Here is a 24,557-nt window from a genome sequence, read left to right on the forward strand (position 1 = left end):
TCTTTTGATTTCCATTTGCGTAGAATATCTTTTTCCATCCCCTCACTTTCAGTCTGTATGTGTCCCTAGGTCTGAAGTGGGTCTCTTGTAGACAGCATTTATATGAGTCTTGCTTTTCTAACCATTCAGGCAGTCTATGTCTTTTGGTTGGAGGATTTAATCCATTTGTATTTAAGGTAATTATCAATATGTATGTTCCTATTACCATTTTGTTAATTGTTTTGGGTTTGTTTTTATAGTTCTTTTCCTTCTCTTATGTTTCCTGCCTAGAGAAGTTCCTTTAGCGTTTGTTGTAAGCAGGTTTGGTGGTGCTAAATTCTCTTAGCTCTTGCTTGTCTGTAAAGGTTTTAATTTCTCCATCGAATCTGAATGTGATCCTTGCTGGCTAGAGTAATCTTGGTTGTAGGTTGTTCCCTTTCATCACTTTAAAAATGTCCTACCACTCCCTTCTGACTTGCAGAGTTTCTGCTGAAAGATCAGCTATTAACCTTATGGGGATTCCCTTATATGTTATTTGTTTCTTTTCCCTTGCTGCTTTTAATATTTCTTTCTTTGTATTTAATTTTTGATAGTTTGATTAATATGTGTCTTGGCATGTTTCTCCTTGGATTTATCCTGTATGGGACTCTCTGCGCTTCCTGGACTTGATTGACTGTTTCCTTTCCCATATTAAGGAAGTTTTCAACTATAATCTCTTCAAATATTTTCTCAGTCCTTTTCTTTTTCTCTTCATCTTCTGGGACCCCTATAAATTGAATGTTGTTGCATTTAATGTTGTCACAGATGTCTCTGAGACAGTCCTCGATTCTTTTCATTCTTTTTTCTTTATTTTGCTCTGCAGTAGTTATTTCCACTATTTTATCTGCCAGGTCACTTATCTGTTCTTCTGCCTCAGTTATTTTGCTATTGATTCCTTCTAGAGAATTTTTAATTTCATTTATTATGTTGTTCATCATTGTTTGTTTGCTCTTTAGTTCTTCTAGGTCCTTATTAAACGGTTCTTTTATTTTCTCCATTCTATTTCCAAGATTTTGGATCATGTTTACTATCATTGCTCTGAATTCTTTTTCAGGTAGACTACCTATTTCCTCTTCATTTGTTTGGTCTGGTGGGTTTTTACCTTGCTCCTTCATCTGCTGTGAATTTCTCTGTCTTCTCATTTTGCTTAACTTACTGTATTTGGGGTCTCCTTTTCACAGGCTGCAGGTTCGTAGTTCCTGTTGTTTTTAGTGTCTGCCCTCAGTGGCTAAGGTTGGTTAAGTGGGTTGTGTCGGCTTCCTGGTGGAGGGGAGTAGTGCCTGTGTTCTGGTGGATGAGGCTGGATCTTGTCTTTCTGGTGGGCAGGTCCACATCTGGTGGTGTGTTTTGGGGTGTCTGTGAACGTATTATGGTTTTAGGCAGCCTCTCTGCTAATGGGTGCAGCTGTGTTCCTGTCTTGCTAGTTGTTTGGCATAGGGTGTCCAGCACTGTAGCTTGCTGGTTGTTGAGTGGAGCTGGGTCTTAGCATTGAGATGGAGATCTCTGGGAAAGCTTTTGCCATTTGATATTATGTGGAGCCGGGAGGTCTCTGATGGACCAATGTCCTGAACTCGGCTCTCTCACGTCAGAGGCACAGGCCTGACACCTGGCCAGAGCACCAAGACCCTGTCAGCCACATGGCTCAGAAGAAAAAGGAGAAAAAAGACAGAAAGAAAGAAAAAAAATAAAATAAAGTTATTAAAATAAAAAATAATTATTAAAAATAAAAAAATTAAAAGTAATAAAAAAGAAAAGAAAGAAGAGAGCAATCAAACCAAAGAACAAATCCACCAATGATAACAAGTGCTCAAAACTATACAAAAAAAAAAAGAATGGACAGACAGAACCCTAGGACAAATGATAAAAGCAACGTTATACAAACAAAATCCCATACACATACACACTCACAAAAAGAGGAAAAGGAAAAATATATATATATATCGTTGCTTCCAAAGTCCACAGCCTCAATTTGGGATGATTCGTTGTCTATTCAGGTGTTCCACAGATGCAGGTACATCAAGTTGACTGTGGAGATTTAATCCGCTGCTGCTGAGGCTGCTGGGAGAGATTTCCCTTTCTCTTCTTTGTTCGCACAGCTCCGGGGGTTCAGCTTTGGATTTGGACCCGCCTCTCCGTGTAGATCGCCTGAGGGCATCTGTATTCGGTCAGACAGGACGGGGTACAGGAGCGGCTGATTCAGGGGCTGTGGCTCACTCATGCCGCGGGGAGGGAGGCGCACGGATGCGGGGCGAGCCTGCGGCGGCAGAGGCCGGCATGACGTTGCAGCAGCCTGAGGCGCGCCGTGCGTTCTCCCGGGGAAGCTGTCCCTGGATCCCGGGACCCTGGCAGTGGCAGGCTGCACAGGCTCCCAGGAAGGGGGTGTGGAGAGTGACCTGTGCTCGCACACAGGCTTCTTGGTGGCGGCAGCAGCAGCCTTAGCGTCTCATGCCCGTCTCTGGGGTCCGCGCTTTTAGCCGCGGCTCGCGCCTGTCTCTGGAGCTCCTTTAAGCAGTGCTCTTAATCCCCTCTCCTCGCGCACCAGGAAACAAAGAGGCAAGAAAAAGTCTCTTGCCTCTTCGGCAGCTCCAGACCTTTTCCTGGACTCCCTCCCGGCTAGCTGTGGCGCACTAACCCCTTTAGGCTGTGTTCAGAACTTCAGAACTTATGCAGAACTTCCTGCTTTGGAGGAAAATACTCGAAAAATTTTGGAAGTGACAGGTCATCAAGCCAGCAACTTACTCTCAAATGGTTTAAGAAAAAAAGAAGTGTCCTTTGTAGCCTCCTGGCTACTTTTCTGCTAGCCCGGGATTGTCCAAAAAATAAAATCTGAGCTAAAACATAAAAAGAAATTCTCCTCTTAAGGGATAATACAAAATAATCTGAGAGAAGCCCTAAACTAATTTATAAGAATTCTATTCCCTCACCTGATTGTATTCCCATTTTTCATTTAGATAATATGCTCAGAGTCTACTTTGTAAGTCTACATAGTAAGTTATTACTGAAATGATATGGAAAAGTCAGGAAGACCCTCTCACACCAACCTGTATACTGCCTAAATTTCCATAAATCAAAGTCTTTTCCATGGGCTAAGAATAATCCTTTAAAAGGACTGGTATAGCCTATCATTTCCTGAATACCAGATGAAGAAGTTACTGACGGGAGAGGATACATAGAAAAGCTTATGTATAAGATGGGCTCATCTAATCTTTCTATTTTCCAAACTTATTTTGAGAATACAAGTGGCGGGCGTGGGGGGGGGGGCGCGGTATAAGGAAATGTCACATCCCAGGGGAGAAACTGAGCCATGGTATGTCTAAGCCAAGTCTGTGGACCAGAATAGAACCATCAGTGCAGCCAGTACTCCACTAAGCCAGCATGAGCAGGGAGACGGTGGGTACAAGTAGATGACTGAACTGAGACAAAGGGAGCAAGAAAAGTGGCCACAAACTGATTACATGTTAGAGAGAAAATAAACCTGAAGGTGAGTTATGAGCATGACAGTCAGTTAGTCAAACATGATTCACCAGCCAGAGAACCAACGGTTAAAAAAAAAAAGGGATTCCAAAGGCAAGTACATAGGTGAAAGGAAAGTAAGAATTAGGCTAATTTTCCACAGGTAAGAATGTACCTGCTAAGAGAATCCAGTAAGATGTGGTTGTGTGGCCACAGTCATCCTTTATTCCAATCCAATCCTCCTTTCAGGATTAAGATTGCCATCATAGATTCTGAAAACACAGAGTAGATTCAGAGAGAGTAGACCTTCTGGTTCTGCTGATCTGGTCTCATGTTTTGCAGGTATAGAAAAGGAACACATAGTAATGTAATAAACAGGAGATTGCCCTCTCAGAACTCCCTTTAAGGAAGGACTTTCTTGCTAACTGTGGAGAATGAGGTCAATAGACAATCTTCAAAAGACAGCAGATAACGATGGTTGGCAAGGATGTAGAGAAAAGGGGTCCCTTGTACACTGTTGGTGGGAATATAAATTGGTACAGCATTATGGAAAACTGTATGGATGTTCCTCAAAATACAGTCCAGCCATCCCATTTCTGTATATGTTTATATCCAAAGGAAATGAAATCAGTATCTCAAAGAGATATCTGCACCCCCATGTTCAGTGCAAAATTATTCACAAGAGCCAAGATGTGGAAACAACCTAAATGTCTGTAAAGAATGACTGGAAAAAGAAAATGCAGTGTGTGTGTGTATATATATATATGTATATATATGTATATATATATATACACACACACACACACACACACACACACACACACACAATGAAATAATATTCAGCCATTTAAAAAAGGAAATCCTGCATTTGTGACAACATGGATGAACCTGGAAGACATTATGCTAAGCGAAATAAACCAGACACAGAAAGACAAATACTGCATGATCTATCTCACTTACATATTTAATCTGAAATAATTAAACTCATAGAAGCAAAGAATAGAAGGGTAGTTACCAGGAGCTGGTGGGAGGGAGAAATGAGACGTTGGTGAAAGTGCACAAAGTTCCAGCTATTAGATGGATAGATTCTGGAGCTCTCATGTACAGGAATACGATTGTCATCAACAATACTTTATTGTATATTTGAAACTTGCTAAGAAGGTAGTTCTTAGCTCTAAAAGTATAGAAAGAAAAAAAGGGGGGGAGGAAGGAAGGGAGGGAGGGAGAGGGGGAGAGAGAAAGGAAGGGAGGGGAGAGAGAGGAAGGAAGGAAAAGAAAAGAGAACAGAAAAGGAAAGGAAAGAAAAGAAGAGAAAAAAGGGAAGGGAAGAAAACGGTAACCGTCAAGCAGATTACCAAGCACTGGTTATCAATCCTAAGGGAGGACCCTAAACACCTCTGGCCACTGTATCTTGATATTGGAATCACCAAGGAGAACACCACATACCGATGGAAAAGCATTTCACTCATGTAGAGAAGAGACAGCAACATGAGCCTCAGTAGTGGTCATTGGTCCCCTCTCCATGGAGGACAGACATAACAGCGGGGTTGGCCAGGGGCTCTATGATGCACACGATTCAAGCAAAGATGCAGGAGTACTCTTTGAGCCTAAAACAGGGAAAGATGTTCCCCCACCAGGTGGTAAGCCCGGCACAGGTTGTGTGGGCTCTTTAACTCTCGGAGAGGGAGCGTTCCAAGCCCAAGACCCATTTTTATACAGAGAAATAAAAGCGGAAAGCCTGCAGGCACCAGATTGCCTTTCCCAACAGTAACTGTGTGAGGTGATAGACTTGTTAATTAATTTGATCGTAGTGATTGTTTCACAATACGTATGCGTCTCAAAATATCAAGCTGTGCATCTTAAACGCTTACAACTTTTAACTGTCCCCAAATAGACAACCTTCAACTCTCAGCTCTTTCAGCATCCACCTCGCTGCAGAGAGCCATCTCCCTCAAGGCGGTACCCTTCCTGGGACAACCCGCATCAGGACACTGAGCAAGATGGGAATAAAAGGTCCCAGCACCTTGAGCCAGACAGGAGACAATTCTTGGGAGTAATGCTCACTCTTGATTCCCCATGGGCCTCCGAGACTTTGGGAAGCCCCCATCACAGTTCAGCTTCCCACACTGCCCAACTCTGCTCCTCCCCCTTTCCTTTCATTACTGCTAATCCCTAATAAATACCTTCTTTTTTCCCCAATCCTATCCCAGCAAACCCTACCTGTGACAGCTGGCATTGGAAATAATCTGAGAAAGTCCCACGGAGTTTGGGAGAGGAATCCTCACTGCCAAGCTGGTACTGAGATAAACAGAGCCAGGAATCCTGCAGTACAGGGTAGTGGTCCAATTGTTAACACTTTCAGTGGTGCTGAACTGGGACAACGTACTAATGGGAGAGAATCCATTAGCAGGTATAGTGTGCCAAGCATTTGAAACATATGGGGGAAGTAGTACTGGAGGGCTTTTGCTAAGAGCCATTGATGTGCTGATGTGCCACTGAAAGATAATGACAAGCTGAGATGAGCAAAAAGCCAGTTGAAACTTAGGTGCGAAAGCTAGAGGGTTATTTTGGTTGTATGGGCAGAGCCTGGACTAGGGTAAAACCAAGGGAGACACTCACTTCAGTTGAAAATTGAAGGGAGTGCCAAATGCCAATGTCACTCAATTAAGAGTGACTTGCAAAAGAAAGATAAATGAGAAACTGATTAGCCAATTTATAGGTCCAATTTTTAGTTGCCATATATTCTGTAATTGCCAAACAATTATTCTGGGAAGATGTCATAGCTGGAAGATGTCATAGCTGTCATAGCTGGTTCCAGGATCCAGGCTGCCATGAGGCCGCTAGTTTGATTTCTTATAAATGGACTTGAGGAACTTCTATGGGAATTTTCAGCAGACAGCATATAGCTTTGACCAAAGAACTACTCTACATTTGGGAAAGTCCTCTCCTTCAAACAACTGGGCATATTTGGAAGAAAACAAAGAGACAAACTGGGGAGAAAGGAAACATTTTTGTGCTTAGAATGATCTGTCAGATGAACTTTGGTGATCTGGAAATTAGGGAGTGCTGAGCATATATTTTAAAAATCTGGACAGTGCTCAGCCCTTAGAATGTGCTGAGTTTTTGATAGGTTTGAAGTGTGTATGTGAAAAAAAACCCTTTGTTTCCAAAATATATTCCTTTAGATGTCCCTATTAAAGAAATATTATTTAGGAATAAATGAGTTTAAATTTTTGTTTTATTGAAAAAAAAAAGTGACTTTCAGGTCTGCAAAACTTTCTTCAAGCCATTCCCTCTGGAGTTGGGGTTGGGAGGAGAAAGAAGGAAAGCAGACACCTCCTTTCATATAACTGATCATGGAACTTTTCTTGTCTTGTATCAGTGTCTGTAAATGTTTTCAGACACTTTAACTTAAACAGTGTGCTCTATGTGTGGGTGTGTCAGGTTCTGTTTTTGTTTTTTTTGTTCTTTTGTTTTGGGCTGCACCAGGTCTTAGTTGCAGCATGTGGGATCAAGTTCCCTGACCAGGAATGGAACCCAGTAGCGCTAGTGGATTCCATAACTAGCATTTGGTAGAAGTGCTGGAAGAAAAGTAGGTTGGGAGAAAAGAGAACCCTCTTACACTGTTGGTGGGAATGTAAATTGGTGTAGCCACTATGGAAAACAGTATGGAGTTTCCTCAAAAACCTAAAAATAGAGTTGCTATATGATCCAGCAATCCCACTCCTGGGCATATAACCAGACAACACGATAATTCAAAAAGATACATGCACCCCTATGTTCATAGCAGCACTATTTACAATAGCCAAGACATGGAAGTAACCTAAATGTCCATTGACAGATGAATGGATAAAGAAGTTTTGATATATATACACAATGGAATATTACTCAGCCATCAAAAAGAATGAAATAATGCCATTTGCAGCAACATGGATGAACCTAGAGATTCTCATACTAAGCAAAGTAAGTCAGACAAAGACAAATACCATATGATATAATATCATATGTGACTTATATGTGGGATCTAAAATATGATACAAATCAACACACCTATGAAACAAAAACAGACTCACAGACATAGAGAACATACTTGTGGTTGAGTTTGGAATTAGCAGAGGCAAACTATTATATATAGAATGGATAAACAACAAGGTCCTACTGTATAGCACAGGGAACCATATTCAACATCCTGTGACAAACCATAATGAAAAAGAATATATATATATATATATATTTTCACTTTGCTGTACAGAAGATATTAACGCAACATTGTAAATCAACTATACTTCAACAGAATTTTTAAAAAGAAAAAGAAAAGTAGGTTGGTTACAGCCAGTGAGCATGCACTTCTGTCCTTCCATGTTTAAGAAATAAAATCTGATGAGGACACCAGCCTGTTCACATCAGGGGGTGCTCTGGGCTCAGAGCTTCAGTTCAGTACATGTCCATGGGCATTCCATCACACGATCCAACCACAAGTTCAGCTGACTCTTGTTATCTCTCCCCAGTGCAAATCAACTCCCTCAAGAACCAACCCACTGAAAACAGGAGTCAGTCTCTCCTTCTGCCAAACAACCCCAATCAATGGTCATCTTCAGCTCCTGATTCCCAGCAAGTATAGTGCATGGAGGAGAGACAGGTGAAGGCTGGGGGCCTCCTTCACCACAATATCATCATCAGGTATAACTTATAATGAAGCCACGTCTGGTACTGCAAGATTCTAGGACAACTAATCTTAGCGTATTTGCACCTTCATAAATATCAGGTTCTTTTTGATAGATATCAGCATCCATCTTGGGACAGTCTCTCTCTTTATGGTCACAGAAGTCTCCAGAAAAAAAAAAAGGTGGTTCCTGCAAGCTGCCTCATACCCCACCTCCTATCTCTCTCATGGTGAAGGCTACTGAAACTTCTCTCCCTCCTGGGAGATGCCAGAGAGTTGCACTCCTATCATGAGACCTTCTTATAACTCTGCCATAATGAATTCCGTGTCTTTCCTTCCAACAGTGTGCTATTTCAGCTGTAATCCTTGCCCAATTCAGGAGCGGAAGAACGTTCTAATTACTGCTTTGCAACATTCAATAATACCACTATTTGAGACTGCCAAAAAAAAACCCATATTCAAACTAAGTGGTCCTTAAGTATAAAGCTTAAATCCTTCTTTTCTTAAGATAATTATTTTCTTGGTTTCACCATGCCAATACATAAATAAACATGGATTCTTTACAGAAAATATGCAATTTTGTATGAGCAAAGCCCTACTGAGATTTTAGATTTAGACATATATAATCAAGACCTCTGAAGCTGAACGTGACTTTTGTCAAATAAATCACAATATTTCTCACTTGATTTTGATAGTTTCTGTTTCAGTATATACTTAATAAAACGCCATAGCATAGGCCTAACATTCTCATAACACCTACCACAAATACAGGAATAGTTTGCTCTCACCTGAGCTAAAAAATGAACAGAGAAATTTGGGACAATTAACTATTGTTTTCAATTAAGTGACACTAAGATCTGTGCACACCTTTCTCAGAAGTTTATATTTTTACCATGATAAAACCATGCATATTTAACTTACAGTGACTGTGTGTTATTGCAAGAGAATTTGATGCTTGCAGAGTTTCTATGATGCTGTTTATTTTTGCTACTGAAGAACAGAGAGATTCTCTCAAACCCACCTCTGATGAACTAACAGAGGCATGCTTGCTTTTCACCACCCATCTAGTGGTTCCTGTAATAAGAGGGGCCATTAACCTCTCCTCCTGGAGGCAGATGCCTGGTGATGGGCAAAATCCGCTGTGTTCATCCCTAAACGTGAGGGGTCCAGTCTGCATAGTCATATGGGAAAGACAGTCCACTGAAAAAAGAGAGACCTGAAACCAGCCGAGTAGTATCTGAATGTTGTGTATTACTGTTTCGTGCAGAAAACAAAGGGGAAGAGACGTTTGTAATTCTCATGATTTTATGAATGCTCTGCCTCTTTTTTTTTTTTATTTAAAAGGTCTAAAAGTTAGGCTTGATTTAACAGAAGGAAGTACTCCTTACTTTTGGAAAATGCCTAATGGAGATCCTGACTACTAACTAATCAAGCATTAGAGAACTGGCAAAAGCATGTACCTGCATAAGAAACAAAATAAAATAAGTACAAGGTGGTATGTTTGTTTGGGGCTGAGGGTCCTTATGTGACTGTCGGTACTGGTTCTACATGCAGATACGATTTTATCTGTCAGAGAACTGAAACACCCGTTTCCTACATCCACAAACCCCCAACTGCCTTACCTCTTTCACCACAATCTTTTCTTGATTAAAAAACAAACAAAACAGCAGAAGAGGAAACCGGGCGGGTGGTTGTATGGCTGGCAGGTCTGCATGTCCTGGGCAAAGCAGGAGGTGCCTGGATGCGAGGAGAGTGGACACTTGGGGACCAGTGGTTTCAGAAGCACTCCCACATCCACATTCCTTGGCCCCATCAAGGCGGGAGATGCCATCCCATCGGTGGTGGTGTTTGAAAGTGAGCCTGAAACAAGGTGAGTCTAGCAGAATCTGAGGCCAAGGAGGGGGTGCTGTCTGGAATCCTTGAGGCCTTTACCCTCAGCTCTTCCTAGACCCACCTGCCACGGTTTGTGGAGCAGGCTGGGGCTCTGAAGGCTGAGGGGGTCCAGGTGATTGCAGGTCTGAGGGTGAATGATGTCTTTGTGACTGAAGGGCAGGGACGAGCCCACAACACGAAAGGCAAGGGTGGGCTCCCGGCTGACCCCACTGTGGTCTTCGGGCAGGAGACACATTTGTTACTAGATGATTCCTCGGTGTTTCTCTTTGGGAATTGATGGCTTAAGAGGTACTGCTTGTAACAGAGGAAGGTGAAGTCCATGAATGGGAGCCCATGGCCCAGGCTTCACCTGCAGCCTGGCTGGGAACCTCATCTGTAGCTCTGAGGCCTCTGCCCAGAGGTATTTCTTCTCCCCTTCCCTTTTTCACCTGCCTGACCCAGGCAGAGGGCCTCAAGCCAACCTCAGCTGGAGCCACTCAACTGGCGCCTTAGCCAGATTTCTGCAATAAACACTTCTGATTCAAACAACAAAGAAAAAACAATTTTTTTTTTTTTTAGCTCTGGTTAAAACAGACTCAGTGCTCTAACAATGATGGATCAGCAGGAGGAAAAAGAAAAGAGAAGCAAATGTCACCTACAGGTGCATTAAAATAATTGTGCTCATCTGAACACTTAGACTTCTTGTAAACAGATCTGAGCTAGCAATCCCGACATCTCCATCATGGGTAGCCACAGGGATGAACAGCAATTGACGGTCGTTGAACACCTCAGATTCATTTCGGTGGCTTCCTAGCAGCAGCTGCTGGAATCAGCCAACAAAAGCTGGCTGCAGGAGAAAGCTGATCTACGGAGAAGTCACAAGGAATGGAAGTGAAACAGTGTGACCTCTGCAGTTGCACAAAAACGGAACCAGGTTGCACATGCGGTTGGGTGAGGGCCACTTAAACCTCCAAGGAAGTGGCAGTGAAGACTCGTAAATCTGTGAAGGAAAGTCACTGAGGTTGAGAAATTTCTACTGGGCGATCTGTGCAAGGGCTTTAAAAAAAAAAACAACTTAGTAATTTGTCTTTATAGACATTTATCTTCCTATGTTGGCTGTTATTAGCAGTTGCTTTTGTCTTATTGGCGTCATAAATAAATACGATGATTTCTTTTTTTTTTCTTTTTTAAAGTTTGGTCCCGGAGAGTCTTTATTAGTCCAGAGGATCTCCTTTTACCTAAGTGATAAAGAATTCAAAGGTAGCTGTCTCTTACAGTTCAAGGTTGATGGAACTGGGAGTGCAATCATGGAGCTGGATTCCTTTTGGCAATGGAATGGCAGGGCTCTAGAATAAAAGAAGTCACAGGGTGGCGCTGAACTCTTAGATGCAGGTAGAAATAATTATCATAATAGGCAGCAAGACTAGAAGAGCAATCAAGGTGACGGTTAATATACCATGGTGTGCCAAGGGACAAAATAAATATTCAGACAATAAGAACATTTCTTGACTTCTATAACTTAAAAAGATCAGAAGCCGGCACTCAAGACTGATGTACGTTTCTACAAGGGAAAATAAGAATTCAGTTTCCAAACATGAGCCAGTCCTTAGCCACTGACTTTTACTGTGATATTTTTTTTTTTTTTTTTTTCGGTATGTGGGCCTCTCACTATTGTGGTCTCTCCCGTTGCGGAGCACAGGCTCCGGACGCACAGGCTCAGTGGCCATGGCTCATGGGCCCAGCCGCTCCGCAGCATGTGGGATCTTCGCGGACCGGGGCACGAACCCGCGTCCCCTGCATCGGCAGGCGGACTCTCAACCACTGCGCCACCAGAGATGAGCATCAGAAGCACTCCTCAGGCACTTAAATGGACAGCAGTATATACACAGTTTTGCCAGGACTGTATTATCTTCTGCCTTCTGTCATAATGCAGCACGAAGGAATATTCATATTGTCTGGAAATTCTGAAGAACCTCACGCTATGTCACTACACTGATGACATCATGTTGAGCGGACATTCATTCTCTGCATGATAATACACTTCCTGAAGACAAAGATGCTTTCATTATTGTCTTTATATTTCTGCACTACTTTGCACAATGTCTTCTGCATCCTGGGGCTCATATGTCCCAGCAATTGCATTCTTGAGAAAATATCCCTTCTTCTATTAAGTGTACAGAAATCTTTGAATTTGAGGATGGGTTTCTTGGTCAGTTGGTAAAGTCTACAATTCTATTCAGCTCTTCAGGTTTCTATATGTGACTATGATCAAGTTCCTTAACATCTTAGAACCTCAGCTCACATACCTGCTAGTGTTGGCGGGTCTCCTGCAGAGGCAGGAGGCGGCGGCTACAGCTCACAGAGGGGCCAAGGACACTGGCAGCAGAGGTTCTGGGAAGTACTCATTGGCGTGAGCCCTCCCGGAGTCCGCCATTAGCCCCACCAAGGAGCCTCAATATGATGATTTCTGAACTATTTCTAAATAAATGCTTCTGTGTTGCTGGATTGTCTTTCCTCCACGTAATCATAATATTGGCCGTTTAGAATAGATTTGCTTATAAAAGACAAGCAGTATTGAATTTGTTAATTTCCTCTGTTATGCGGAATCTGAAATTAGCAGTTATTGTCTCCAAGTATACAGTGGTATCTTGGTGACAGCTGCATAAAAACTAGAGTCGACAGGGACGTAATTTTTCCACTGAATTATCTTCATTAAAATAGGAACTTATTAGATGTCCTGACATGCTGCCCAGATCCTCCTCCAGGTATAAAGGGCCCATTCTCTAAGCTGCTGGAATTGCCGCTGCCTGATGACAGCCCACGCTGTCAGCCTCAGCTGACTAAAGCTGCCTGTCCCAAGAATAAGCCCCCTTTCGGAGTATGCCCGCACTCAAAGATTGGTCAGAGGGTAGAAATGGAGATTCCCTAGAAAGGCCCATTCCCCTAGTCCCAACTCTGGACCGCTCTAAAGGGCCATCCCCACTGCAAACCTCCCCTGAAATCAGCTGAGACTGCTGAAATCGCATCGCTACTCAAATAGTCCCTCCTCCCTAAACTTCTTTCTTTCCTCCCTTCCTTAGGTATGGACCTCATGAGTCCCCCCCACACACACACATAAATGCCCTGCACGGTAACCTCATTCAGAGTCTGCTTCCCAGGGAACCCAACCTGTGACAGTTTATGCCAGGCAAGGTCCATAACATAACAGCAAATGCTAAGAGATGTGGGAGCTGGATCACCCACCCCTGGATGGCAAGAAGGACCCCACCAGTGGTAGCTGGGGCACAGATAGCTCTGGGCAAAAGGTGTCCCTGTGATTGTTAAAACTTTTGCTGGTGGCATACTGTTGGAAGGAAAGGTATTCGCTGATACAGTATATCAGCGTTTGAGAAATATGGGGGGAATAGTAACTCTAAGGACGATGGACCCAAGTGGCTATTGCTAAGTATAATTGACATTTTCAAAAAGGTCAACACAATGCTGAATGTATTGATCAGTAATTTAAAGTTGTGTGAAGACCAGAATGCCTCTTTGGTTGCATATAAAGGAGCTCTTGTCCACAGCAAAAGGACAAAAAAACCTGAGAACCAGACGAAGGACTTAATTGTAGGAGTAGCTAAGCTCTAAAGAAGGTTAAATTCCCAACAAAGGCGGGTCTTTTCGAAACGAGCAGGGCCCTCCCGTGGTCCTCGCCCCCCATGTCCTCCACCTGCCTTTTGTCTATGAAAAAAACTTTAGCCAAAGAATAAGTTTAATCAGAGAAGTGAGAAAATGCAGAAACGAAGGAAAACAGTCCAGCAAGACTAAATAATAGTAGTTTAGTCATTAGGCAGAGTCAAGGACAAGGCTGTAGATAATATTCTGAGCCCTATCCTGTGAGCTGTCTTGTAAACACTGAAACCCCCATCAGGTGGAAGAAGTTAGCTACGTGATGAGCAGACTAGAGCCATGACATAAATGGCACAATTCTGAGAACTGGCCTCAAGGAAATGGGAACGAACCGACCCTGGAACTGAACTTAAGCAAGATGACGCTGATCAGACCACTGCGCGACCCATTTCAAGATGACAGTCGGTGCTGATGGTGCTGTTTCTGCATGTAGCCCCCTCCCTCCGTCTATAAAAGCTCTTGCCCCCTGATTGTCAGTGGGGGGGAGTCGGCCTCTGGACAGGAGTCTGCCCCGCCCTCCCCTCTGGCCCCCTGGTTGCCGGCATCCAGGCATCCGAAATAAAGCAAACTTTCCTTTCCACCAACCTTGCCTCTTTATTGGCTTCTGAGCGGCGAGCAGCCAGACCCCACTTTGAGGTACATTTTGTGGCAAGGACAGAGCCCTGGTTGGGAAAGAATGGGCTTTCACGGGGTTGATGGCCCCAAAGTCTGGAATCTTCAAATGTTCCTAAACCCTCTGAATTGCAAAAGTGGTCCACTCTCCCCTCGCTCCTCCCATTTAAAGGAGAAGCAAGCACTAGCCCTTGCTTAAAGAAGGGGACAGAGGCTCCCTCTCAAGGTGACATGGCCTCTCCTCAGGATCTGTCCCCACCATCCCTCCTGGTCAAAAGGCCAATAACTGGTGGTCAACCAGAATGTAAGCTGGCCGGGGGAGAGTTTCTTCTCTCCTATTTAGCATTATCAAGCAAACACAGCCAGTAGAAGGCAAAGATCACCAGACTGATGAACTTGAGATTCTAGCTCTCTTCTCAGCTCTGCTAGTGCCCCTCTGGTGTGACCTTGAACTGTGACCTCAGTCTTTTCATTTATAAAATAAGGGATTTAAAATCAGATAAGACACCTGAGTTTGGTCACAGACACATCATCTAGGTACATGAATACACACCTTCTCCAGGGGAGCCTTGAAAGATGGCGGTGGTGGAAACACTCCCAAATGGCAGAGCGTCATGCACCACCTCATTCACTCTGTGTAGAAAGAGAAGTGGTCCAAGCTGTGTGTGTATGTGTGTTTGTGTGTGTGTGTGTGTGTGTGTGTGTGTGTGTGTGTGTATTCAGGGTCAGTGGCAAATGGAGCACGGCAGCAGAAGGTGGGTGGGAGGCAGAATTCTAAGTTACCACCCACAATTTCCCATCCCTCACCGCGTGTATACACCCTGCAAAATCCCCAGGACTGTGGATACGATGGATTTTACTCACGTGATTAGGTTGTGTTACATGGCGCAGTTGACTGCAAGATGAGGAGGTTATTCCAGGTGACCTGCCTCATCACAGGAGCCCTAGAAAAGCAGACGACTGTCTCTGTGGTAGCAGAAGGGGAAATCAGAGGTTTAAAGCACAAGAAGGATGTGATGGGTGTTTGCTGACTTGAAGATGGAGGGGAACACGTGGCAAAGACTACAGATGGTTTCTAGGAGCTGAGACCAGTCCCTGGTTGACAGCCAGCGAGGTAACTGGAAGCTTTCTTACAACAGCAAGGACAGAATTGTGCCAACAGTAAGAATGACCCTAAAAGCAGATTTTCCCCCAGAGCCTCTAGACAAGAACTTAGCCTCACTGACCATGACTTCAGCCTTGTGATATTCTGAGACATGCCAGACTTCTGACCTACAGAACTGTGATCTCTGGGTATTGTTTTAAGTCCCTTGGTTTATGGTCATTTGTTTTGCAGCAACAGAAAACTCACCTGAGGTGTTTCCTTTTACAGGGGTCACAGTTCTGGGATGCTTAAAGTTCAATGACCAAAAACAGTTGCCGCATATATTTTGTTCATTTTTATAGTTGTTTGAAGCAGGAGGGTAAATGTGATACTGGTCATACCACCATGGCTGGAGCCGGAGTCACTTTTCTGTTTTAAGCAAGCATAAAATGCTAGACTCAAGTCAGGAATAAAGTTTGTCATTCAGTCTCCCCAGGTCTAGTATTTGTGATGGGATAATAGAGAAATCGAGTTCTTAGGTAAGACTTTGGAGAAAATGACATTGAGTAAAGCAAACATCATTCTGGCTAAACTGTACACAAATATTCTTTGCATGGTTAACTGAATGACGGGTATACACAGAAGTGAGTTCAGTTTTAAAGTCATGATAACGTCCCCCTAGGGACAGGTAATCCCTTTGATAATCACATGCAGCTAGAGTTAGATATTTTAGTCCTGACATTCTTCCTCAATAGCCTTTTCTAAAGCCACCTCTTCTGGTCTAAAGTTTTCCTTCTGTTGAGTCCCACACCATCTTTGTTCCCTCTGTCAGGTTCCCTATTATATAAATGATCATAACTTCTCAGATTCCCTGAATTCTTACTTCGAGTCCTGTCATTAAGATTTATATTCTACCTATTCTACCTTCCAAAAGCCTGCTGCTTGATTCTTGTCTTAATTATTCTCCCCTTTGATCTTTGTTTCTTTTTCTTTGCGTCAACGTCAAAATTCTTCTGTATGACCAGGAGGTGACTCTTTCTTGTCTCTGAAAATGGAAGATGTATTGTCTTCCTCGTTGTGGATGCTACAATATTTTAAATTATCCTCCAGAAAACCCATCCACATTTACTGTGCACCCAAATAAAAGAAAAAGGAAAATAACATTTGGTAAATGTGGTCTGTAGTAAGACAAAGTCTATTGGTTGACTTTATGTTACTACAACTTTATTGTATTTTTAATGCATTCCCTTAAGAAACTCAAGTAGAAGTGAAGACATATCGACTGAGTAATTTCATAGTCCTTTTCCAACTTCTGCAGTTGGAGGCAATTAAACGTATAGATAAAGATACAAATGCTAATGTATTCTGGCATAGTCGAGGCATCTACAAAACAATTTTTCCTGGAAAATGCCTGTATGAGAACAGGTCACACCATAAGAGCAGACTTCCTGATGTACCAGAAATGTATCTCTGACAAGATTTTTAAGCTCCAGGGACTGTCACAGGAAAATCTTTTGGGTTATTAGTTGTTTATATTCTGATAGTAAAAGATGTTCCCCTGAGACTTAGGAAACTCAGTGTAAGTTGGACATCACAGAACTGGATTCCTCCCCTAACAGATCCTGTCTGTCCTCTCTGAGAAGTCAATCCTTAAGATTCAGGAGGGAAGTGTGAAGAACTGTATATGCACCACTGTATTTTCCCTACAATAAGTGAACTCATTCTTCCTTTTTTAATTTCTTTTGGTACTTTTAGAATTTTATAAACAATCACGCAATTGTAGCTCCATGATACAGACTTTGAAAAGTAGTAGTGATTTCCAATTTATCCCTACATAAGGAAGTTTCTTTAGTGTTTTTACTTAATTATAACCCAATTATACAAATTGGGGAGGCCACATGAGTTTAAAATAAGGAGAAAAAGCCACCAATTTAATTTTAACTGATCCATAGCAGTATTATAAAATGAAATATTCTGTATGCCCTACCTTACTTCCTCACTGCCACCGGTATTAAGTGAAACATACTCAATTTGCCCACCTGAAACTTTATTTTGACAAAGTTCAGAGAGAAGGGACACTTTGCCTTAGCATTTGATGGTGAGCTGCCAGTGCTTAGAGAGGGAGGAACGCATGCCATGGGGACCAAGACGGTAAGGTCTAGACACGCGGAGAGGCAGGGAGAAGTAGGAATTCCAGAAATGGTAGGTTCATAGGAAGGCAATATTGACTCACTATCTGGGAGAAGGGGAATTAGCACGAGGAAGACCAACCTGCTTACTAAGAGCATCAGGATGCACGACGTGGGCAACTGCACAGAATGGTACCTGCAGAAGAGCTCCCTGAACAGCTAGAGCAGTGTGTGTGTGTGTGTGTGTATGTGTGTTTGGGGGTGTCCAGTCCATGCTCTGCTCATGAAGCTGTGTACCCAGCTTGGGACTGCCTTCATCCGAAGGAGAGGGTGTCTTCAGATTCATCCTGGGACACCCTCTCAGAAGGCATGCCTTGTCCTCGCCTCCTTCCAGCCCCCTTCCCCTCTCCTTTTCTTCCTTCTGTCTTTCCTTCCTTCGCTTCCACCTCCCCCTTGGCTGTCTCCTTTCTCAATGCCCTTTCCTTCCCTATTTTCCCTTTGAATGCTCAAAAGAACATTCTGTAGATATGCCAGGAAGATGAATTTGACTTCATTAATGAACGAAAGAAAAAGCATAATCAAAAATGAGGCTTGTCAGGAAGGGAATGAGGACAGAGGTATGGATAGCCTGTGTTAAAACCCAGATCTGGAGAGTTGGAAGGGGTTGGAATATGTTGAGTAAACTAACGCCATGATGAAAACAATATTTGAGGAATATTTTCCTGACAAGTGTATACAGAGTGACCTAGACCAAGAGGAGACTAGAAACACTCATTTCATTTTCCCATAAATGAGTGAATTATTTAAAAAATTTGTCAGGGAGGGAAGAATAGTTGAACTACACTGGATCAAATGGAACCAGCTGAGACTATACTCAAGAAAATCAGGTGAGGGTCAATGGGACACACTTATAACAAAAATCGAATAAGTAACTAAACACAGTAATAGAACATATTTGTTGAATTCTGTTATTGGGATTTAGCTAACTTAGAACAACTCCCTACCCAAGCAGGTTAAACAGGTATGGAGACAAACAAAAAAGCAGAATATTACATAATTCTGGATTTCTGGATTTCTAATGTGTAGAAACAGAACATTTCTACTGAGTGCAGTGTTTGTGTGGTCTAGAAGGAATATTAATTCCTTCCTTATTACAAAAACCCTGAACAAGCTTGACAGGTTAACAGGGTAAAGGGGTAACTCAATAAAGACAGACTTCTACCTTCAATTATGATTTCTTCCTAAAAAATTCCGATGGCAAGAGTGAAACTTTTAGGCAGAGATCTTGTCGGTAGAGATCTATCTTCCTATAACTTAAGAATTATAATAGAATTCCAGGACTCAATCTTGGCAATCTATTCCCAGCATTTTGTAGGCTTTAATTTTATTCTTTTCCTTTATAATTGAGCACAAAATTAACTGAGTACTCAACTGGAGCTAAAAATTCATCATTTTTTAATAGACAATTATTTCAATCTTCATCTCAATTTTATGAAGTTTATAAGACTTAAGCTTATCACTTTTTCTATTTATCACTTCATTTTTTGGTAAATGAATAAGGGCAAATGCAATAAAATATTCAAATAATGAAGAAACACTACTGTGTAAATTAGCAACACTGAAAAACAGAACTGTTGGCTGTCAAACAGTGCTAATATTGTTCAACATTCTTGTTTTTCAGATAATGCAGGAAGTCTAAATTCAGAGTATGATGAGAAGTGGTTTATGGATATCAATGCATAATAATTTAAAACAAGAGTTTATGAAAGACAGACAGAAAATTGAGGATCCACCCATAGTTTTTAAAACCACCGCTCCAATGACGCAAATATGCTATCTCCATGACAGGGGATGAAGTCAGTTTACAGAAGAACCTAGAATATAAAGAGATTAGAAATATATTCTTCTAAACATAGAAATTGTGGCTATTTTGACTTGCTGTTGCTAGAAAACAAAATGGCACTCAGAAGTACCAGCAATAGCAGAGAAGATGCTCATTTGGAGTTAATCTTGATCATAAAGAAGAATTGGTTCATGATGTAAAAGTGACAGGATCTTGTGACAAAGTGACTTGCCATTCTGGAGAGTCTTAGAGGAAATGAAAGGCATAGTGCTACAAGGAATTGTCAGCTATGTGTAACAGACTTTAAGAATTCAGAGCTTCATGATTCAGTGAAAAATATTGGGGTACACTTCTCAGCTGTCTCTTGCAATCTTTCTATTCCCCTTTCCATAATGAAGTAATTCTGTTTTAAATCTTCACTTACCAACCTTAAACTAAAGAGTCCTTAATATATAACTACAACCCCAAACATTCATTTGAGATTCAGTCTCCCATCTTCAACTGCTTTCTGTAGTAGTTTCATGTATTGACAAGTGGATGGATGTTGGAATTTAAAATAACACAATTCAAATCCCAGGTCTGCAATGTCAACTGTGCAACTCTGGGCGAGTTCATTTCTCTCTAAATCTAAGTTCCTTTACCTGGAAATGGGAGCATTACATATACATCAAAAATTGTAATGGGAGCATTACATACACATCAAAAATTGAGCATTACATATACATCAAAAATTGTATACGTAAAACAACTAGGATAGTACCCAGCACATGTTATCCATTCTTTTATTCATTAAATATGTTCCTATTGCGTGGCTCTATTCTCTTAACATTTTCTTGGTTCCCCTAAATCATTTAAGATTATTAAATTGCTTGAAATATTGTGAAAACAGCTTGACTTAAACTAGCTTTATTTTCTTAGATTGCTGCTACAACCCTTAATATAACTAGTTTCTTTGCCAATTGATCACAAAGTCTGCAGTAGTATTCCAAATAACTAGAGGCAAAGTGGGGTGGAGAGAACTAGATGACTACAAGTATTTATCTTGGAGAGATAACAGGATTAGGTAATAGATTAGATATTAGGGTGAGGGAAAGTAGAGTGACTAGAAAAGAATATAACGGAAAGGAATACTGTTGTTTAAGGGCTTAACAAAAACTATTTACTGGGCTTCCCTGGTGGCGCAGTGGTTGAGGGTCCGCCTGCCAATGCAGGGAACATGGGTTCGTGCCCCGGTCTGGGAAGATCCCACATGCCGCAGAGCGGCTGGGCCCATGAGCCATGACCGCTGAGTCTGCACGTCCGGAGCCTGTGTTCCGCAACGGGAGAGGCTACAACAGTGAGAGGCCCGCGTACCATTTACTCATTCACATTAGGTCAGATAGATAGAATTGGACGTCCTAAGGTCACGTCACAGTCAATATATGAGTTAGGGATTTCTTCTAATCATTTTCACACCATATCCCTCTAACTGTATAACTTACTTCTACTGATGGTTCTTAAGAATCAATCAGTTCAAAATGAGGCCCTCTCTGACCCTTACATCTCCTTTTTCCTGTATATCCTTTTACTTCCCCAGCTCATTATCAACTCACACTTGGATGAATAGTATAAATTTATATTTGGTCTTCCTAGCCAGGTCTAGCTAGAAGCAAACCCGAAAATATTATCTAATAAAGACCCTCCCACCCACTTTCCTACAGATCTTACAGATGATTCTGTTGAAACTCAGAAAAGTTAAGTGAACTATTGAACATTATATAGCTGGTGAGTTCTAAAATGAAAATTATAACCAAAGAAATCTCTCTGACAATGCAATACTTTTCTATCCAACCCAACTATATATTATTCTGCTTTCAGATTTACCTTCTTCAAACAATAATTTCAACTCCTTGAAAGCTGTCAGTGTTTCTCCTTTGAAAATGCAATCCAAAATCACTGCCATTCAAGGTTCTCAATGATCTGCCCTTACTTTACCTACTGTTATTTCCCACGACATCTCAACACAAATCCCCACACCCCTCATTCTAGTATCATAATCTCCTGCACACACCACACTCTTTATAGTCTATAAACATTTGCTTAGGTTACCTACTACACTTAAATTGCCATTTTCTTAATTCTTAGCCCCAATCTATCCATTTCTTTCAAATCAATTGAAGCTCATTTCATTTTCTCCAAAACAGCATTCTTTTGTTTCCCAACAATAACTGAGCTCTAGGTAAATTATTGCTTATATCAGACATTTGGACAAAATAGTATTGTACCTTGCTAAATAATGATTTGGAGCAAATAAGTTGTTTCTTCCAAATTATTTTCCAAATGCTTGAGAAGGGTAGTAACCACACCTGGGGTTTCTTTCGCATTCCCTTTAGCAAACACAGTGCTAATCATATACTAATCACTCAGTGATACTTGTCAAATGAATAAAATACATTTTCTATGATAGTATTAAAGAGAAATATGTTTTCATAGCAAACCTCAATTTCTTCGCTTTTACTTGGGATATCAGCTCTTCTCCATGTACTGGCAGCAAATCTGCATTGCTAGGAGAGGGAACTAATTTTTTTTTAAATAAATCAAATCCCTATGTCAGCTAATACCATGTTTTTTGACTATTCAAAGCCAACTAGCATCTCAAACACCCATCTATACCCAGGAATCTCTGGATCCTAGAATTCATTTTTGGCCCCATCACATTGCTCTACAACACAGAGAAACACTCTTATAGAAAGTATTTACATAATTTAAATTAAATTTGGGAAACTGGTTATACTTTGCCTTGTTTAACTTAATTTTAGAATTTATACACATTTATAATATACAAGTTCATCACTTGAGTTTGACTAAAAGTGTCTAGTTATTTCTGTTAAAAATTGAGTATCAAGAGCTTATTTAACAATGTATATCATAACTGTATTTCAATTTTAAAAAGGATATTCAAATTATATCATTTCACCTTGCTTGCTTTTTCTACAAATATAATCCACCACAATTCCAACAACAATTTTAGAAAATACTGGAGACTATTAGGCCTAGAAGAAAGTATTGGTGATCATATAGTCCCAAACATCATTTTACAGATAAGGTAATTCAATAAGAATCAATCTCCCCCCAAAATTTACAATTAGAGATGAATACTGCAGGGCAACATAACTCAATATATCATCCTATCATATTTCTATTATTTTCTGATTGGCTAAATGAGACTAAAGTTATTCATTTATTTGTGAGATAACTTCTACCATTTTAATCACCTCTGGAACCCTACCTCAAGGTATCCCAAAAGCCAATAGTGCCACCAGGAATCTTGGAGTAATTTTTGAGAATATAAGATTAAAAAATAACCACAGGAAGTACATAAAAGTGGACCTCCAGGGAAGTCCTTCTACTCTAGTTTTTAACTGTTTTTTTTTTTCTTATGGATCTAATGGAAATCCTAATAACTGCCCAACATAGCCCCTGGGCTGTTGTGAGATTTAAATGTGCTAATAACTAATAGATATGAAACTGTTTGGAAAAGTTAAAAGCTCATTAAAACTGTAAGATTTTATTATTATCACTCCTCTTTTAGAGAGTAGTTACCTTGTCGTAACCTAGGAGAAAAAAAATGTCTGTAGAATACAAACACAAGACTATAGGACTACAGGGAACTGTGGAAGAAAGAACAATGTCCGCTATCTGCCCAACTGAAGCAAAGGAGGCAGAGATGAATTGAAGGAAATCACAGGTCAGAAAAACATTAGTATTGAAGTGCTTGGTTGCTACCATCCCAGGGTCAGTCCTTGTTCGTGTTTGTTCTTTTGCTCAGTCCCATCTGAACTGACCTACCTCCCCTGACTATTCCACAAGCTTTCTTTTTTGGTCTCCGGTTGTTTGAGAACAGAACATTTTTTCGTCTCTCCAAGGGACTTCATACTTCCAACCGACATTTCTGGGTTTATCTTGGATAAATAGGTCTCTCCATCCAGAGTCATTTGACCTCCCGTAGGGAAGAAGGCAGCTCTTGTTTGCTCACTGCAATGAGCCAATGATGCGTGTATTTGTGTATATGCCTCAGGGTGGTTATATGAAAAAGGTCACTCATTGACATAGCAAGGGTAATACTCACCACCTAAGTGCAAGTGTATGTTATGTCAGTACAACATAGTCTACAAATCACAAGGTATACAGATAAGCTAGAACCAATCATCATCTGTCCCAAAATACTTTCCAGATTACAGTCATGGGGTAATTTACAGAAGAAAAAAACAACCTGCTTAATGACTCCTAGTGTCTGAAGCCATCTCTTCAGTGGAGTTCTCGTCTTGCAGCAGTGTTCGTGACAGATATACTTATTCATCCTATAGGAATCTGTTCTAAAGCTAGTACTCCGTGATGATTTTCTGTGGTTATTCTAATCCTTTCTAAGACAGGATGATGAAATGAGCACTTTGATGTGCAGATGTGAAATGTAAATTTAGAGGCTTAAAAGTTTTGAATTGACAAAATTGTAAGAGGTAGTGAATGTCACAAAGCTGTAAAAATGTTCAATTCTGTTCTTATGTAAAGTTACTAGGCACTAAGCAAAATGAAAATTAAATTTAGATTTTTTAAAAAAAACATAGCCTGAAATCCCTAAAACCTTATAACCTAAGAATGGAGCTTAATTTGAATGCAGAAATTAAAATTGGATACTAGAAACAAATATTTGTAATGTCTCATTTCTTCATGGTTTTAATAAATGAACACTGTAATAATCCTGCAGAATTTCTCCAAATAGGAATAACTTAAATCTTGTAGACCTATTTTGTAAAACAAAAGAAAATCCGCTGAAACTCAACATTTCCTCTGTATTGATCATAGAACTACTATGTTCATGGGCTTCTTAGTTTGGAGCTCCATGTCATTAACTGTGACTTCGTAAATTTGTTTTCTAGATAAGGCCTAGAAATGCTGATTAATTCTTGCTAGCCCTGTTCATGCCATTTCATCAACTATCAAGAGATAGTAATGACCACTAACAGCCAAGTCAGATCAATAGAAAGTATCTCTGGACACAGTGAACCAAGATCCCAACTATAATATATGATCCAGACAATATAATAGTTACTATTATAAAAGAAAGATCATTAAAATACTGGCAACAAATTTTCCAACTCACTTTACTTGTCCAGTACAGATAGAAATTATGTAAAATAAGACAGAAGATATATGTTATTTATCTTCTTCCTTGAA

At 40.9% G+C, this 24,557-nt stretch overlaps 1 pseudogene; it reads left to right on the forward strand.

The window, feature by feature from the left end:
• Nucleotides 1-9,846: 9,846 nt before the first annotated feature.
• On the forward strand, nucleotides 9,847-19,243 carry LOC117202273 (peroxiredoxin-5, mitochondrial-like; annotated as a pseudogene).
• Nucleotides 19,244-24,557: the final 5,314 nt, after the last annotated feature.

Source organism: Orcinus orca, chromosome 9 (assembly GCF_937001465.1).
Source record: "Orcinus orca chromosome 9, mOrcOrc1.1, whole genome shotgun sequence".
NCBI classification, from domain to species: Eukaryota; Metazoa; Chordata; class Mammalia; order Artiodactyla; family Delphinidae; genus Orcinus; species Orcinus orca.